We start from the raw sequence: 7,266 nt of genomic DNA, 5'->3' as shown, positions 1-7,266 counted from the left end.
AACAGGTGCTTTTCTGACAATACCTGGCTCATGGAGACAGCTGACAATTCCTTCTCCATGTTGCTTTGTCGCTATTCAGAAAGCCCGAATCCACACTTCACTCGTGACATTGCTATTACGAGACCACGCCTGCCAGCTAACTAAGGACCTCTTCCTCCCTAGGATCTCAGGTGGGATGCATTGTGCCATTGGTCGCACACCAGTCCTCAGTGGGATGGGCACCACCAGATTCCCAGTTGGGAAGGAAGAGTCAGGCTTTGCAGCAAGCAGGCCAGTCAGTAGCTCATAGTTAAAAGAATCATATCATCAATTTCAGGGAGGCCCATCTCAGGGAAACTGTTTCCTTACTGACAGCGCCCATGTTGTTCTAACAGCAGCTAATCCTTTCAGCTTATTTAGAGACAACTTCAGAGTCCTTTCCCCGCCTAGCCAAGCCTCTGCATCCCCTGGCGACAATGCTGGTAGCCCTTTGTGTCTGGGAAGCCCCTGCCTAATGTGGAAAAGTGCCTAGAAAGAGTGTCTGTGCCTGACCGGATTGAGAACTCCAGGCTGAATTCTTTTTTTTTTTTTTTTTTTTAATTTTTTTTTTTTCAATTTTTTTTATTTATTTTTGGGACAGAGAGAGACAGAGCATGAACGGGGGAGGGGCAGAGAGAGAGGGAGACACAGAATCGGAAACAGGCTCCAGGCTCTGAGCCATCAGCCCAGAGCCCGACGCGGGGCTCGAACTCCCGGACCGCGAGATCGTGACCTGACTGAAGTCGGACGCTTAACCGACTGCGCCACCCAGGCGCCCCAGGCTGAATTCTTCTTATCTCACAAGGAGGACATCAGCAATTGGGCTGTCCCGAGGGCATGGCCAGCGTAGCTATGGCCATTGAGTTCAATGGTCTTTACTGAGCACCTGCTATGTGCCATTCGCTGGAGACAAGGCCAGGACACAAAGATATGTGTAGACAAGGTCCTCGCCCTCAAGGAACTCATGGTCTGCTTGGGAAGACGGGCAAATCAGCAAACCAATCAAGAGTTACCATCCAGAGCAACAAGCAGAGGTTGACTCATAAACCAGGTAAACCGAGAGCACAGAGCAGAAGAGAAACAAGGAAGAGTTCTTTCCATGAGGATGGAGAAGACAGGACCGATTCAGGAAATACTGAGAAGTAGAGTCAGTCCTGAGCCAAGTATGGAGAGGAGAAAATCCCGGGTTGAGGACTGTGAAGGCGAGGGCAAGGATTCCTCTGAGTTCTTAGTCATAACTTCTGAGGATCTAATTTGTCCCCCTCAGACCCCTCTTAGAGTCCAGCTGGGACGTTAACTAGCAGACCGAACTTGAAACTTGAAGGGAGATCTTACAAAATGAGGTCAAAGTCCATAAGCCCATGCTCAGTTTGTAGCAAAGATCCTGAGACGAGAGTCAAGTGCAGGTTCTTGTCGCTTCTGCAATCTGTTCACGTTCTCCATCTGCTCTGCCCTCACCTGGGTCCCGGCCACCATCCCTTCTTGCTTGGACTATCACAGGGGTTGCCTAACCCGTCTCCCCTTTCCGCGCTTCATTTCTACTCTAAATCCAGGTGCCAGGAGGAGCTCTTTAAAAAATTCAAATTGGATAATGTCACTCCCCTGCTTAGACCCTTGAAAGGTCTTCTGTTACTCTTAGGATAAAATCCATTCTCCTTTCCATGATTACCTGGTCCATGAGTCCACCTTCAGCCCACTTCCCCAACTTCCTTTCCTGCCCTGCCCCACCGTGTCCCACACGCTGTCCTACTGTTGCCCAAATATACCAAACTCTTTCCATTCAGAGCCATCCATTCATTCAGAACATAGTTATCAGGAACTTTCTATGTGCCAGACATTGTTTGGTTGCTGAAGATATAGCAGGGAATACAATGCACACAAATCCTTGCCCTTTGGAAGCTTCTATTTTAGTGGAGGAAGACAGACTATAAACAAGAGAAGCAAATAAATATAGTACATCAGACGGGGGTGGGGGGAAAGCAGAGAGAGGGGAGTAGAGACATTGGAGAATGGGTCTGCAATTTTCAACATGGAAGCCAGAGATGGCCTCAAGAAGGTGACATTTGAGCCCTGAAGGGGGTGAAAGTACAAGCCATGCAGATAGGTGGGAAAAGAGCATTCTTGGCAGAGGGGATAGCAAGTGCAAAGGCCCTGAGGCTGGGTCATGCCAATTATGCGTAAGAAACAGCAAGGAGGCCAGATGGGCTGGAGGGGAGTGAGCAATGAGATCTGAGAGGTAACAGGCATCCTAATCAGGCTCACCTGAACACGAGACTGGCATAAGAACTTCGGCATCTGTGGATATTTCCAACTGGAACATTCTACCCTGACTCTCCACATGTCTGGCTCTTTCCCACCCTACAGATCTCAGACAGACTTTCTTTGACCAACCTCATATTCCACTTTCAGAACACTCACAAAATAGTCTTCATAATCAGTAGCTAAACAACTGGGGCAAGAGAGCAGTCTGCCTTGTTGACAATCGTAAACCCAGTGCTTAGCAGACTACCCAGCACTCAATAAGTGCTCAATAAATAACTTGTTGAATGAAAGAACGGAAGAGGGAGGTTCTGTAATTACTATTCCTCCCTTGAAGCCTCTGGAGTATAAAGAAAAACGTTTTGATGTTGGAGGATCATCCCTCGGAAATCCGTGGGCAAAAAGCTTTCAGAGAGAGAGAGAGATTAACAAAAGAAAAATGAAAAACATGCCATCTTGAAAGACCTGGGAATTAGAATGGCCTGAGCTTCTGAAAAAAATAACATCGGAGGCTATAGAAGGTAAAGGAACAGAACCTTCAAAACATTACGTGAAAAATATTGTTCACAGGGAACTCTGCGTCTAGCCAATCCATCAGCTAGGTGTGAGGGAGAATAAATACAACTTCAGATACGCAACCTTTCAAAATGTCCTACCTCTTGCGCACTTTTTCTCAGAAAGCGATTGATGATGTACTCCACCCAGATGAGAGGAAACTGAAAGAAAAAGACAAGTATCGGGGAGATAGTGGCTCCAACCCAGGAGAAGGGCGAGGAAAGCTTCCAAGCTGATGGCAAAAAGGAAGATTCAGCGAGATACCTGTGCCGGGGGGCTCATTCCAGATGGGACCAGGAGGGCAGATGACTCCGGGATTGAGATCTCCCGAAAATAGGAAATTCACACGTTATCTCCTCCGTGCAACCAGGACTGCCTGCCTTGTTTGCAAAATGAAACGGAGAGGCTTCCGGCTTAAAATCTGAGAATTTCAAGATGGCAAGAGCGAATCAAGTGGCTGGGCTCTTCTGAGGATGAAGCCTGGTGCCTACTGCACAGGTCACACGCCCAGGAAGTTGGCCTTGCACGTGATCGTGTGGAAAACTGTACTGATAGCAGTTCTTATCTATAAGCTAAGAGAAACCAGCTCTAGTTGACTTAAGGAGCAAGGGAATTTATCAAGAGTGTTAGGTGACCCATAAAATCCCAGGAGGGCTGGAGAGCTTCCATCATAGCTACCCAGCTAGAAACAACTCCTCAAACCAGACTGTGGGCTGGCATGGGGAGAATGACACTGCTACTGTCCCCAAGTAGCTGGTACCACAGCTCGGAGAGACGCCACTGGCTGGCTCAGTTCTCCTAAGGGGAAATTCCCCAAATACAGGAAGGGTTTAGCATCTGGACAACAAGGGAGAATGACAAATATCCACCGTGAAGTATGGAAAACATTGGTGACATGGAGATTAAAAAAAACAAACAACTAAGCGAATAAAAATAAAATGAGATGAATGTAAACGTAGAGACAAATAAAATTAACAGTTGTTCACAAAAGGAAACATGATGCTGGTTGTACCATCTGGCTCATCAGTGTTCTATATTTGCATAGTCTGCATAACGTAAAAACTGAATGCGGATTTAACCCCAAATGTCATATTTATCACGTTGTGAAGTTGGTCAGGGGACAATCAGGGTTGTTGATGACTTAGGAACCCTAAATGTCATCTGCTGTCACAGGGAGTTAATAGAGAACCCCTAAAATTGATAAGTACAAAGTTAGATGTAAAACCATGTTTAGAGGAGCGCCTGGGTGGCTCAGTCAGTTGAGCGTCTGACTTCGGCTCAGGTCATGATCTCGCGGTTCACAAGTTCGAGCCCCGTGTCAGGCTCTGTGCTGACAGCTCAGAGTCTGGAACCTGCTTTGGATTCTGTGTCTCCCTCTTACTCTGTCCTTCCCCTGCTTGCACTCTGTGTGTGTGTGTGTGTGTGTGTGTGTGTGTGTGTGTGTGTGTCTCCCCCTCTCTCTTTCTCTCTCTCAAAAATAAATAAACATTAAAAAAAATCTTTTTAAATCACATTTAGAAATGTGGACATAAATGCCAAAAAAAGTTGTTAAAACATTGTAAGCAGTCGTCTGGGGGAACAAGACTGGAGAACGGGAAGAGGGGACTTAGGGGACCTGCTACTTTTGTTGTTGTTTGTTTTGTCATAAGCCTTTTGGTGCTTGTTTTTGTCTGGCTGTGTTACGCTCTGTTGCAATAATAAATCCTGCAAAGCTCCATGGCTTAACACAATAACAGGTGGGTTTTTTTTTCCTTCTTCTTCCAGAATCCAGTGTGGGCTGGGTAGCCCTCTTCGGTCTTGTAGCCCCATCATCTGGAGCTAGGTCATGGCAAAAAGAAGAAAAAGCTGGGGGGGTAGGTGGGACATTTTGAAGGGCCAAGCCTCGAAATGGCTTATATTGCTTCCATCCGACCATCCAGAACTCAGACACTTGGACCCAACGTAGCTCTAGACAGCAGGGAAATGTGGTCTTCCCAGGAAGACACACGGCACTGTCTGCTTCAACACCTGTTACTTTTTCTTTTATTTTTTTTTTTAATGTTTTATTTATTTTTGAGAGAGAGTGAGAAACAGAGTGTGAGTGGGGAAGGGACAGAGAGAGAGGAAGACACAGAATCCGAAGAGCCCAACACAGGGCTCGAACTCAGAAGCCATGAAATCATGACCTGAGTGGAAGCTGGACGTTTAACCGACTGAGCAATTGAGGCGCCCCGAGAGCAGTGAATCTTTAAAAGTTAATAGACTTTATTATTTAGAGAAGTTTTAGGTCACCAGAAAAATCGATCAGAAGTGCAGAGAGTTTTTCCATATACCCTCTCTTCCCTCACTGCACACATAATTTTCTCAAATTTTTAAAAATATGCAACACTTCATGAATTTGTGCATCATCCTTGCACGGTGACATGTTAATCTTCTCTGTGTAGTTCCAATTTTAGTATATGTGCTACTGAAGTGAGCACAATTTCCTCAAAACTTTTTTAAGTTTATTTATTTGGAGGGGGTAGGGTTAGTGAGAGAGAGAGAGAGAGAGAGAGAGAGAGAGAGAATCCCAAGCAAGCTCTGCACTGTCAGCCTGGAGCCCCACATGGGGCTCGAACTCCTGACCATGAGATCATGACCTGAGCCAAAATCAACAGTCGGATGCTTAACCGTCTGAGCCACCCAGGCACCCCCATTGCCTCATTTTTTAATATCTTGCAGTTGTGTGGAACATTTGTTATGGTTGATGAGCCAATATTGACACATCACTGTTAACTAAGTCCAGAGTGTATGCTAGGGTCCCTCCTGGTGTTTTACACTTCTGTGGGTTTCATCAAATGCATAATGTCGTGTATCCACTGTTACAGTATTGTGCATATCTCCTGTGCCTTAAATATCTTCTGTGCTGCGCCCCTTCATTTCCCCCCCCACCCTGCCACCCTGCCAGCCCCCATGTTCCCTGAACCCCTGGCAACCACTGATCCTCTTTCTGCCTCCATAATTTTGCCTTTTCTGGAATGTCATATAGTTGGGATGATTTAGTATGAAGCCTTTTCAGACTGGCTTGTTCCACTTAGCAATACACATGTAAGCTTCCTCTATGTGTTTTCGTGCCTGGATAGCTCATTTCCTTTTAAGCGTTGGATAATATATTCCATTGTTTGGATGTACCGCTGTTTGTTTATATCCATTCACCTATTGCAAGACATCTTGGTTGTTTCTAATTTTGGGGAATTATGAGGAGAGCTGCTATAAACATCCATGTGTAGGTTTTTATGCAGACATAAGTTTTCAACTCATTTGGGTAAATACAAATGCAACTGTAGAAAAAAATCGTTGCTGAATCTTATGGTAACATGATGTTTAGCTTTGTAAGAAAGTGCCAGACCGTCTTTCAAAATGGCTGTACGTTTTGAACTCCCCCCCGCCCAAGAATGAATGGGATTTCTTCCTGATGCCCCACTTCCGCATCAGCATTTGGTGTTGTCATCGTTGTGGACTTCAGCTATTTTGATAAGTGTATAGTGGCATCTCATTGTGGTCGTAATTTGAAATTCCCCAATGACGTGTGAGATTGAGCCTCATTTCATCTACTTATTTGCCACAAGCACATCTTCTCTGGAAAGACGTTGGTGCAGATCTTTGGCCCCCTTTTTCGCCGGGTTGTTTGTTTTCTGGATCGTTGAGTGTGTTTGTTTGTTTAAGTGGGCTCCATGCGGAGCGTGGAGCCCAATACAGGGCTCGAACTCACAACCCTGAGATCAAGAGTTGCACGTTCCACTGACTGAGCCAGCTAGGGGCCCCTAGAATCCTTTTGATTGCTTCAGCACCATTTGTTGAAAAGATTATCCTTTTTGCATTTAATTTGCCTTTGTTCCTTCATAAAAGATCAGTTGACTATATTCATGTGGGTCTAATTCTGAGCTCTCTGTTCTGTTCCATTGATCTGTTTATTCTTCCATCAATACCACACTGTCTCAATGACTGTATCTTTAGAGTAAGTCTTGGCAGTTGGGTAATGTCAATCGTCTGATTGTGTTCTCCTTCTTTGTTTAATGTTTTTTATTTATTTTTAAGAGCGAGAGTGCCTGCAGGGGAGGGACCAAGGATCTGAGGATCCGAAGTGGGCTCTGTGCTGACAGCAGTGAGCCCGATGTGGGGTCCAAACTCACAAACTGCAAGATCATGAACTGAGCCAAAGTCAGACGTTCAACTGCCACCCCCGTGCCCCAATGACTTTGTTCTTCTTTAATGCTGTGCTGGCAATTCCAGATCTTTTGCTTGTTCACATAAACTCAGTTTGTCAATATCCAGAAAGTAACTGGCTTGCATTTTGACTGAGATTGAGCTGAATCTACGGACCCAGTTGAGAATATCTTAACAATACTGAGTTTTCTTATCCACGAACAAAGACTATCTCTCCTTTTATTTAGTCGTTCTTTGATTTCCTTCATC

The 7,266-nt window shown here is 45.4% G+C and overlaps 1 non-coding gene across 1 annotated transcript; it reads right to left on the bottom strand.

Annotated features, from left to right (window-relative positions):
• Positions 1-5,185: 5,185 nt before the first annotated feature.
• Positions 5,186-5,291, bottom strand: LOC125174170 (U6 spliceosomal RNA). The gene has a single exon (XR_007155300.1). It is a non-coding gene; the product is annotated as a U6 spliceosomal RNA (small nuclear RNA).
• Between the last annotated feature and the right edge of the window lie 1,975 nt (positions 5,292-7,266).

Source organism: Prionailurus viverrinus, chromosome C1 (genome assembly GCF_022837055.1).
Source record: "Prionailurus viverrinus isolate Anna chromosome C1, UM_Priviv_1.0, whole genome shotgun sequence".
Classification (NCBI taxonomy): Eukaryota; Metazoa; Chordata; class Mammalia; order Carnivora; family Felidae; genus Prionailurus; species Prionailurus viverrinus.
The sequence above is the reverse complement of the archived record's forward strand: the minus strand, read 5'-3'. Positions and strand labels throughout refer to the sequence as shown.